Source organism: Balearica regulorum, chromosome 2 (assembly GCF_011004875.1).
Source record: "Balearica regulorum gibbericeps isolate bBalReg1 chromosome 2, bBalReg1.pri, whole genome shotgun sequence".
NCBI lineage: Eukaryota > Metazoa > Chordata > Aves > Gruiformes > Gruidae > Balearica > Balearica regulorum.
The window spans coordinates 43,317,653-43,329,927 of record NC_046185.1 but is presented as its reverse complement, the minus strand read 5'-3'; the positions used below and the strand labels follow the sequence as shown (position 1 = coordinate 43,329,927).

The following is a 12,275-nucleotide window of genomic DNA, read 5'->3' as shown; positions in this document are numbered from 1 at the left end:
CTGTGGGGGTTCTCCAAGGAAGCTATGGAATAAAAAAAAATAGTTGAGCTTTGAAAGAACTAAATGAACTTTAGTAAAGATCTTGTTTCTCTTTCTTTGAATCAGTGGATAATGCCCTGTAGTTTGGTACAGAGCTGTACACTGCTGAAAGGCTTTTTCATGTCTTCTTGAGATACGGGCACAGCACCATGTAGCGTCCCCCCCAGCCACAGCTGCATCCCTCATCTCCCCAGGAGGCAGGGGAAGAGTCCTCCCTCGGGCGATCTGGGAGTAAAAAAGCCCTCAGTGCTCAGCCTGGCATCCAGTCCGAATCTGCTTGAGGACATGGGGATCTGACAAATGTTCAGCTGGTTTAGGATCACAGAATACATGATGTTCTGATTTAGCCAACCACCTGAGCTAGACAAAGAAGACAAAGAGGGAAATCTCTCTACTTGCTTTATTAGGGCAGTTCTCAATGCAGAACAACCCCAAAGACAGAAGACCTGTAGTATTTCTGTTTCAAGTAATGCAAGTCCTTTGTAAAAGCACAAATAAAGAGACCTTGTAGGAAGAGTGTATTAAAAGAGGAATATTGGGAAAGTAGACCAGCTCCTCCTCAGCAGCAAAGGTTTGACCTCTTTGTATCCTTTTAATCAGAGGCCTGCATTTTCACCTTTATTTATTTACTTAATGCACTTAGACAGGAACAGGGGAACCTTGATGTTGCTTTTTTTTTTTTTTTTTGGGTCATTGTGTGGCTCACAGATATTTGTTGCATCTGTTTCCTGTTAAGGAAGCTTAGTGCTGCCTTTTGTCCAGCAGGTGGAAGACTTGCTGCAGTATGTATAGCTCAGCAGCCAGCCTATATATAAACGTTTTTAAAAGAATCCAGGGGTTTTAAGTCATCATGGCAAGCAGATGTTATTAAATAGGCAGTTTTTAATCAATATGCTGTTTGCAATGACTTTGTTAGTCGAGGAAATCTAACGGTAGAGTAAAAAGAAAGGCAATCTGTGCACTAAAAAATTTTAAACCTGAATTCAGTAACTGAACCTGGGAGATGCCACTAGGGTAAATCCCAGCAGTATAAATAGCTGTACGAGGCCTGCTGGATTTTGTTCTATATTTGTACTATCATCACAGCTGTAGAAAGTAACTCCCCTTGAGTTCAAGGAATACACTTTCCCAAAGCACTGCATTTAGAGATTTAGAAAGACTGTGTTAAAGTTCAGTGTGACAGTATTATTAGTATTAATGTTTACCTTTTTTTTTTTTTTTTTTTTTTTAGGGAAAATATATTTGAAAACATTAGAGATATCTCAGTCCAGGTCAAGTAGAGAAGGCTGCCTCCATCAGTCTGCTATTTCCAAACACAGTTTAATGTCAATCCCACAACCCTAAATATCATCTCTCTTCCTGTCCCTGCCTGTTTAAAAACAGATCTTCCTTGCTATCTTTCACTTGCAATTGGAGTGGTCAAGCATCAGGCTTGGTCATCTGAGGGAAGCCCTTGGTGTTGTGCAGAGTACTGGAATGAGAATCAAGAAATAATGAAGTAAATAGTCTTGATAATGTATGTATATTTTGGAGTACCAGGAATATGCTAAATGTTGTGATCTTTGATTTCAGAGCTGAATGCCTTTCAGTATTTCAATGACTCGTTGACTTAGAACTAGAGATTAGAGACAGCAACATCTTTTTCATATGACAGTTAGAGTACCGTTATTTGGGAGATGAGCATCACTGGACTGATTTCAAGAGGACTAACAAATACTACAGAAGAACAGAATTTGGAGTAACAATGACATGGTGAGTCTTTTGAAAGGCCCTTTTTGAGAAAGGAGAAGACAAATATGATGTATTTCTGTTAGACTGATAAGCCTGGCTGAAGTTGTAGCACTAGGTCTGGCAAACCTGGGTGTGGAATTCTCTCATGACCCAAGTGAATACACTTGTTTGCCAAGCCTGACTGATTTCATCAAAGGTCTGCAGACATTACTGCTGAGGAAATTCAGAAGTGAGATTAATGAGTTTCCCCACTGAATGTCATGGCTGCAAGCTAGATGGATTTTCTGCTTAGTCTAGTTGTACAGAAGTCTGATCTAACTATTCAGTAGCTGTGTGCCTAAAACTATTATCACTGTATGCTACTGCTTGCTCACTAAAAAAAAATTGGAATTTGATCCTTTAGATTTTGCTGTCCTGGGATAGCAAAAATGGTGAAACCATATGTATAATAGGAAAAGAAACAGGTTAAGAGTAGACTACTAAAGAGATGCTCCTAGCACTTATTATTAATCATGATGTAAATGTTGGGTCTGTGATAAATACATAATGTTTTTCATTCAGGTGAATTACTGCTTGTTTTTAAACATAGTCTCTGTTTGACTTGAAAAGCCTGTTCTCTCTTAGCAGCTGTTTGCAATGTGACGATATACTATGGCTCCTGCGCTTGGGCAGGCCCACCGCTAGCAGGGTCTCATATCTGTTTTCTGCATCTGATGGAAGCTATTCAAATGTGACGATTTATAATGTTTGTATACAGACAGAAGTGTGCAACCATTGCAGATAACTGTACTGAAGTGATATGTATGCTTTTTGTCTTTTAGAAACAAAATAATGGGAAACTCTTGGCTATTTCATTTAACTTCATTGCAGCTGAATGCCTCTGTGAGGTGGAAAACACTGTACAGGCAAACCCCAAAGCCTCTGTGGTACTTGCTTGTGGAAATTTTGTGGACTAATCTACAGCTATGGAAGATGATCTTTGTTTCAGAGAAAAGGTTTCTCTTCAGTGGCCATGAGCTAGGATCCCAGCTCTGCCCTTCCTGAGATGAGTAAGCCTAGTCTTGTGCCAGACTTACGAGAATCACTTAGTGGGATTCTAGAGTGGGAACATATTTTTACCTTTACTTGTCTTGGCATAAAGCTCTAATGATGTGTGACTGATATCTGTGATGCAGATTCCAGCTAAATCACAGAATCACAGAATCACAGAACGGTTTGGGTTGGGAGGGACCTCAAAGATCATCTAGTTCCTCTTCCTAAGGAGGAAGAAGAAAGCATTCAGATCGGTATTTTTGTCCAACTACGTATTTTCTCTGAAGCAGAGAGTGATTTCTGAAGGAGAAGCACTTACTCTGACAACAGGGAGGTCCCCCCCTTAAAACAGTCATAATAACGTGTTGTTCTAACTGTTAAGATGAATGCTTTCTCTGTGCCTGCTCTGGCCATCAGTTGGATTGAAGGGTGGCATCAACAGAGCTGTAAGGAATTTTGTGTTGTTTTAAGCGCTGGGTTCCACTGTGGCGCCGAGTCAAGTGTCCTGACAGAGCTTAGTGTCTTCCGGACTATTTGACCTGTTTTAAAATTGAAGTGGGAGGATGAAACCCTCCGAAGTTAAGGTAGGGAGCAGCAGAGTGTTTGGAAGCTGTTTTCTGAATTCTGTGTCATGCCTTCTCTTTTCACTGCTCTTCAACTACTCCAGTATACTCTGCTGCTTATATCATCAATATATCATCAATAAAATGAGGGAAAGGGAACATTTGGGATTCATTGTTTCAATATGTATTGCTTATACTGGTTTTGCCACTGTACATGCACCTTCGACTGCAAGTTTCATATGACATCTTATTGATCTCACTCCTTACTCAAAAAAAGGTGTTATGTAGGATCTTTACTACTCAGAGCATAGAACCTCAGCATATTATAGAGGTGATGCTAATATTAATTCTAAAGTCTTTACAAATCTGCACATAACTTTGTAGTAACAAAGGAGAGACAGTCTAAAGCCATATAAAACATGTCTGGTTTTATGCAACTTGAAATCGTGAATCTAAATATTTTTGATTTAGGTGTAATCCTCTTTTAGAGGCAGATTTCTCTCACAGTTCTGGAAGTTTGAGCCGTATGGGCCTGTCTTAATTTCTGTCTTCTTTATACTTTCATTGTGGTGTAGCAGAACCTTCAGAACATAATTAACACATTTATTTTTGGTAGTGTACTTTTACAGGACTGTAGAAACAGTCTGTCTTCTATAGCTGCCTACACTGCACATTGAGCCAGAAAACTTTTTAAATAAACAAAAAACAACTGTACAGTTTAACAGAATATATGTAAAGATTAACTGTTGTTTTCATCAAATAGCCTTCCTTCTCATGTTACTTTGCCTTCATCTTTCTCACATTTGAGATAGTTGCAGTGACAGAGATTTGAGATATAGCATCTGACAGGCAATAATGTCGCTGTGCCTGTGTACTTCAGTGTTGGCTTTTACGGGAATTGCACAACTGGGACTATTATGCCATTCATTGATTTTAAGTAGATAAATAGTGCTGTAGCTATCTCAGTAGATTTAAGAGGTTGTCTATTTAATTGTTTATGAATGTCAGGGTGCGGCACAGGCTGGTGGCCCTCTGGGGCCAGGGTGTCTGGAGCCGCGGGATGTCCCCAGGCTGTCCCTGTCCCACCACCCCGGCCAGGAGCGGGGCAGCCAGGGGCATTGGGGCAGCACCAGGCATCGGGCACCTCCCTGGGGAGGGGATGGGCTGAGGTTGGGCAGAGTAGGGCCATGAGGAACTGGAGACCATCCCTGCTGCACTGTCGCTGGGGCAGGGGCTGACGGCCCCAGGGGGCTGAGATGTGGTCCTGGAACCTGGGAAGGGTGGGGGTCTTGGGGGAAGCTAGTCAGGGCCAGTGAGCCCTGTTAGTGCCATCAAAGCCCCAACATTGAGTGGCTTGGCAATACTTGATTCTTCAAGTTTTTAAGTTTCATGCTGTTGTAGTTCTCAGGATAGATCTTGTTAAAAGGACATGGGAAGAATTAGATTTAGGAATCAGAAACCATCTGGCAGTTTTGGAATATGGAAAAACACAGAGCAGCTCACTACATTTTTGGTAAAATCCCACAGGTTTCTTCTGGAGGAAAACAGCTGCTGTATGAGACTTGCACCCTGATTGCAAGAGATAATTTGAAAGGTGTTAAAAGTGCCACTGACTCTGTTATCTTCTGTCATTCTATAATTCGCTCCTGCAAACGGGTATAACTTCATATGGTATTTACTAGAATGCAGGGTATCAACGGGATGACTTGCTACATCACTTGTTAAATGGAAAGTGCTTGAGGGCTGAAGGCTAGCAGGGGGATGAGTATCTCCATTTGTGTACATCCTTCAGTTTTTAACTGTTAAACTGGTGCAGCTGTGCTTGAAAATCTTCTTTTTGCTTGAAATGAATAAATACAAAACCAGTGAATTTGTTTCTGCTATCAGTTGACTGTAGTTTGAGGCAGTAGGCATTAATGCTTTAGGAATACCTTTTGCCAGGCCTAACTAGAAGTTCACACAAAAATATCTGAAGGAATATTTTTGTTAAAGAATTTTGCTTAATGGAAATAGAAACATTCTCTAAAATAATGGAATATCAGTGGAAGTCTGGCAAAAAGTGTTTGTGTCAAGTGCTGGTCCATATATACATTCACACTGGGCATAATCTCTTTACAGATTTTCAGCCCAATTCCTCGTGCCACCACATGACTCAGGGTTTGCACACTCTGTCCTCTCTCATTAAAGGGAAATGTGCACTGTACAGTTCCTCTCAATTCTTATTTGGCTAAGTAGGACTTGTCTTTCAGCTTAGTAAATTGACCTGATGCATCAGTAGACTTACCCAAATAACTCCTCTTTTACCTTAACACCACATTTTACTTTTTTTATTCTACCATTATTTTACTTTCATTCCTATTTTTTCATTACATTGCGTTGATGTTTACCTCATTGCATCAATAATGAAGATAATGGGAAGGAGTCGTTTGTTTTCTGGCAACATGGAACATTTTCTTCCTTTTTTTTCCCCTTTCAATTATTTATCTTTTATTTCTATTTTGTTTTGTTATGACTTTTTCTAAAGATGACTTTAAGATGTCCCATATAGGGAGGCCACAAGAGATACTTCTAGAAACAAATCATGCCACCACACTGTGCTATACAACACAGGTTACATTGCAAAGATTGCTGCCACTTTGAGTTTTTATTGGGAACAAGCTTTGATGGGATGGGCAGTGCATGTACCTTGTTATAGGTGCTGGACATAGACTTTTCTTTGGGAATGGAGTCCTGGATAGGGGTAGGCCTCTTCAGACTTTACTTTTGTTGGGGCATGTATGTTACACTGTACATCAGTCAGTGTCAACAGATGAAGGAGGACCTCAAGGGATTCTGCAGTTTCCTCACATGAATGTAGGGTCATTCCTGGCAGAGTTTATCTGACTTGCAGCTAGACTACTGTGTCTATTTTTGGGACCCCTATCACAGAATCACAGAATCACAGAATGATTTGGGTTGGAAGGGACTGAAAGGCTGCTCTAAGGTCTCCACAGAGCCTTCTCTTCTCCAGGCTGAACAACCTCAACTCTCTCAGCCTGTCCTCATAGGAGAGGTGCTCCAGCCCTCTGATCAGCTTCGTGGCCCTCCTCTGGACTCACTTCAATCAAGACAAGAAAGACAACAATAAACTGATGTGTATTCAGTGGAGGGCCACTAAGGTGGCTAGGGGACAAGTTTCACATGACTTCATTGGGGCAGCATGTTTAAGGAGGAAAGGTCTGAATGCTGAGTTTTCTATAGCACAGCACAAACGCACAGCCCTCCAACAGAGCAACGAGACTTATTTCCTGTGCCACTACATGAACTGTGAGATTCTGCCCTTACTGTAGCTTTGGGACTCAGGTATGTGAAACTGAACTTTAAATTTAGGCTAGGACTTGGTTCAGTGAAGATTACACTCCTCCCTCCACCCGCTGGTGAGAGCTCTGAAGGACCATTTCTTTTGCAGGACTCTAAGACCATTAAGGGACTTTTGCATTTATGGTGTCGTCATAGCTGCTGTAAAAGGTGGAAGTTAGATGCCTTGATGCCACGGGAGATGAAAAGCTCTCTTTCACCTCCGGGTGGCACTGCTTCCGTTTTCTTTAAGGCTCTTTGTAGAAACTGTCCATCGCGTGTTTCGCAACTGCATCATCATGCACAACAGATAAACTGGTAAGTAAGGAAAGTAGAGATTTCTTGTGAGAGCTTCTGATAACAAACCACAGATGCAGAGCTCCAGGATTTTGTCACTTTGTGTCCATTTTCCATATCCTACAATTTCAGCTTGCTGTTTTTCTGAACATAGAATCATGGAATCATAGAAGTATTCTGATTGTTTTTCTGTATGCTACTTGATAAAGTTTTTCCCTACAGTTTTTACATGCACTATTTACATGAAGTTAAACGGTAGGGGGGGAATCAGAATAGGAAATAGCACTTGGATCATTTACCTATCCCAGAGAAATACTGCAATATATATTCTTACATATATCAAATATTGTTGCCTTCCACTGGCAGGAAAAGTCCAGAGTTGCCATCTTCAAGCTTCTTTAAAGTCACCATTCAGCATCTGAAAATCATGACATTAAGAAGAAGAATTGCTGGTTTAAAATTTATTTGCACCTGGGTTGTGAGTTGTCAGGGCACTTCCAGGTTAGTTCTCTTCAGAACTGTCTTTGTGACTAAGACGAGTGGAGGTGTAGTTATTCTTAATGAAGCTGAGACTCTCACTTATTGTCACATTTTATGGAAGACACCACAGGCTATGAAAGTCACAAGAAAACTGAGATAACTGGTGCTGTTGCCTAGACACAGGCTGTACACACACTGTCTCTTCTTACACCTTGCCTTCCATAATCCCATCTCAACAGCAGGTCCTCTCTTTAAACTGGAGAGAAGCTTGGGGCGGATGCAGAGTTATGGTGTTACCTAGGTTCTGCAGTCATTTACTTAGATTAGGTAGAGGCTACTTTATTCCTGCATTTGAAATATAGTCTGTTACTGACCCGTTGATGGAACGCAGAGGTAGGATGTGGGAGGAGATCTGAAGAGGATCAGATAAGCGATGGGGGAAGGAGGAATCCTTGCTCTATTAAAAAGTAAAATGTTATGAGCAAAGCCTTCAAGCTATCATCCTACTTATTTATTTTAACAGTGGATTTCTGTTAATTTTGGAACTCATATAGTTTTAATCTATTTTCTGCTTCTCTGAAATTTTCCTTGTCTTTGGGTACTGGGAAGAAGATCTGCAAGGAATATTGAAAAGAGGAGAAGAAAACCCTCAGGATTTGGCCAGAATATATGCTTTGGTATTTTGCTCTTCGAAACCAGTTTCTGTATCAGACAAGAGGTTCATCTACACACCGAAATATGAATATATTATGTGATGTGTTTTAGGTGTTATATTATGCCCTGATTCACCAGAGCGTTCCTCTGTTTTCATGTAACTGCAGCAATTTAAATAAAACAATATTCTAAACTACAGTGCTCCTCAGTGGAGTTCTCAGTAATACCTTATTGTATCTGTCATGTAATTCAAAATGAGTAACACAACATAGCTTTTTATTACATAATTTGAGAATTTGCATAGATTGTTTGGCCTGGGTGTAGGATTTGGAACTGTTCCTGAACTCTCATAAATCTGCTCTTGGATTTCCACGGAAATACATTTCCATGTATTGCATTTAATGCATCTAATAAAATTTCTCATGAAAAGGCTATAAACAGTCACTAACTAATGTTTGTGCAATGTTTTGCATGCTGTCTTTGCTAGTGTAATTGATCTATCTCATTAATAAATAACATCAGATTTTTAAGAAGTGCCAAACTCTTTATGATACCCATAAGCTGTTATGTGAGTATTGGAGGTGTGGAATAAGATCTTATATATCTTAAATGTTTTTAAAAGCTTAAATCAAATCTTTCTCCACAGTGTCAAACTGTATGGCAAAATAAAATGTTTGAACAAGGGAAAGTTTGTAGTACAGAAGACACATGTTACAGAATATCAGTCGTTTATACACCACTCAAAGATTAACAACTGAAACTATGATAACAGAGCAATCAGTCTGTTGCTTAAGTGTTTGATAATATGTTTGCTGTTGCTATAGGTACTAAAGAAAATGATACTAAACTAACATCAACATTTGCTTTCAGCTAGGGCAATAACATCTGAAACACACTGTAGGTGGAACATGTGTGAGAGGAAAGAAGCAGTATCCATCACTTAAATACCAGCTATGTAACTTTGATTTTTCTCTCACATGTTATAGTGCTTCAGAGACCTCGGTGGCTATTAAGTTGCTTTCCAGAGGGTCAGGTAATACCTCTTCTACCTTTTTCCTGATGATTCTTTCTACAGAGTAATAATATATCAGGATGAATTTATATTCTGATTACACTGCAGCGTATTATACTTTTTCAGGGTTTTTTTGGGAAGAGTTTGGGATGAAAATATTTGTTTGTAACACTGTGATAAATGTTAAATTTGTTAATGTATTAATTGTTCTACCTGACATGTTCTCTGTCAGCCTTAAGAAAAATGGGTATTTTTAAATTTGGCTAAGAAAGTTAATCACACTACCTCATATCTGTTTTTCTTACTGGTTAATTCTATCTCCATGAGATCCAAGGCCTTGCAATTTTCTTTGACTTCAGTGACAGCCTCTTTTTAAAAAAAAAAAAAAAAAAAGACCATTTTTATTTAGATGTTTAACCTTAAGTGCCTGTATTTGAAAAATTTTGTGTTAGTGATTATGAATACAACTTCAGAATAGATCATATTAAGGGATGTCAGTTAAAAAGTTATAGGGCATGCTTGGGAGTTGCACATTCTGTTAGAGTATAAAATATATAAGTAAGAAAGAACAGTTTCATACTTTCCTTTGTAACTGTCAACTGCAGTCCCAGCTACTCTTCCTTTGCATTTTTAGTCAACATAAAATACTTTGCCCTTGTGAAAACTGGGTTTTTCAGAGTTGTATTTCCCCACTTTTACAGCACAAATGAAATTAAAAGGCTTTAATTTGCAGAAAATTTGATTTACAATTTTTTGAAAAATCCTAAACCACATAGGCATATAGACAAACCAAAACCATTGACTGGCTTATGTGGCCTATCTTGTAAATTTTCTCCCATGTTTTACTGAGTTAATGAAAAGGACCATTTCTCATGGTGCCAGCAGCGAGCCTAAGCACAGTGATTGTCTGTTTTGTTCTCTTTTGTCCTGCCACGTGGTGCTATTGGCTCTTGGCTGAATGTGGAATGTACATTACCAAGCACTGGTAGTTATCCATCGGTGCTGTTATATATTTATAAATCCAGGTTCATGGATTCTTCCAGCCTGGTAAAATATATTAAGAGCGTTCCATCCAAAATCCATGAGAACAACACTAGAGAATTGTTGAGTGGCCAGATACATCTTGAAAAACAGGCACCAAAGCCTCTTCTTTCTTTCAAGAAAAAAACCCTGGCTGGAAGACGTGCAGCAAAATGCTCCATCTCTCTGTGTCCTGAGCTATAATTCTGGGAGATTTTACCTCTGGCTATGCACCTCCTCCAGGAATAGGAGTGACAAAATATACAAGCTCTGAGTCTGTGTGATTAGTGATGGAAAAACCTTGAAGCTCTTGAGATGCCAGATATTTGCTTTAGAAACTTCTCAATTCAGACGTTATGATTAGCATGCTGTATTAGCTGGCCTTTACCACTGATTTCCAGTGGTCTGCTCGAGGTGTTCTGCACTGGGCAGCAGCAGGTATATTCTTTCCATTGGAATTTATTCATATTGTTTTTTAAATTACACAGTTCTTGCTTTACCAGCTGTCACAGCTTTCACACAGCACATGCTGATACACCATCCTTACCTATGCAGGAAAACTGTAACATTCTAAACACTACAGAGTAACATACAGCTGCAGTTGTATGTATTTGTGTACAGCAAAGCCTATGTAGTACTGATGAAATCAGGGTCTTACTGTGCTAGGCACTGTATGAACAACTCGTTGAACATGGTTTCTGTCTCAGCACCCACAGTTGAAATATGGAGAGGCAGAGTGTGATGAAGGGATAGAAGCTTTTTATCTGCCATACTTTCTAGATCCTATATTTCAGTCTAAGTAAGTGACATGGTTTAGAAATGTTAAAACGTACAGAACCATAAGGATTAAGGTCATAAAGGAGACTAGGAGATCATCTAATTGGGTATGTGGAACCTTCAGGCAGCTTCTCTAGTTTTGTTTTACAGCACATGAAGTCAGTTTACCTTAAGGTATCAGCTTATGGCTAATAGGTACACTGGCTTCCTGAGATGAAAGATGTTTGATTGAAGGAGCTGCTCTTGTGTAAAGCAATCAATTTTGTTGATTTTAATATGGCTAAATTGTTGCAATAACTTATTGTATAGAAGCCTACAGAGTGCTGGGCTGGGAAAACTGTGTCTTTCTGTCTTCTGATCATTCTTATGTAGAGATACTTGTGTTTTGTTATCTCCATTGCCAGCGAACAAAGACAAAAGAGCATGTTCAGATGACGCGATCACTGAACTGTCTTTTGGAGCCAGTAAATTAAAATGGAAATCAGTACATGAATTATATTAACTTTTTGTATTGCTTTTGAGTGACAGAGACCTGACTTGAGGTTTCTTTGAGAGTCAAACTTGAATTTATTTTTTAGAAATATGAAATTACTTGTGCCAAGTAGGACAAAATCCAGAAGAAAAGCCATGAATTGCTCCAGAATAGGCAGTAGTGAATGCATATTACTGAGATGTGGGATGGTATGGACCTGCCTTATCGCAGAAGTGAACTCAGCAGTACATTCTTTTTGATTTTTCTCCAGCTATGCTATGCAGACATAGATTTGGAGCTGACATGCATTTCAAAGCTGAGTGTGTAAACACAGAAAGTTTATGTTTGCCTTTAAAGACAAACCCAACAAACAATTCTGGAGATGCTGAATTCTCCCATGAGGTTCCTAGATACCTAACTTGGGACTGGAGACACAGTAGCTAGGTGGATTTAACTCTTACTGATATGTTTAAGAGGAAAATATGTTCTACTTCTTTTGATTGTGGTTAGGGGTGATTGCTAGTACTAAGGGGAATGACATAGCTATATCCATGTTTATAGCGCTGAAGTTATCTTAATTAACCTAATGGTAGCAAAACACACACTCTCAACTTTTGTTATCTTATTTCCTATGATGGAAACCATTTTATTCACACATCTAAAAGCAAGTGGCTTATTTGTACAGTTATAAACCTTTAAAAAGATATCTTAATGAGCCCCACCTTGTTGAAGTGAATGTTCAATGCATTTACAGTTTGTGCCATGGCAATACATGCTTTCTGTTTCTTTGTATGTATCCTACTGCCTTGGTATCACTTGTGTAGGCAGAACATGCAAAATAAATAGTATCCTTAGAAACTGT

General features: G+C 39.3%; 1 protein-coding gene across 1 annotated transcript in view; it reads left to right on the top strand.

Annotated features, from left to right (window-relative positions):
- The first annotated feature begins 9,025 nt into the window (after positions 1–9,025).
- The window catches only part of RP1 (RP1 axonemal microtubule associated), a 209,716-nt gene continuing 206,466 nt past the window's right edge, over positions 9,026–12,275 (top strand). Inside the window, exon 1 of the mRNA XM_075744095.1 lies at positions 9,026–9,165. The gene's annotated coding sequence lies outside the window, so the exon portion shown is untranslated. The remainder of the gene's footprint in view (positions 9,166–12,275) is intronic.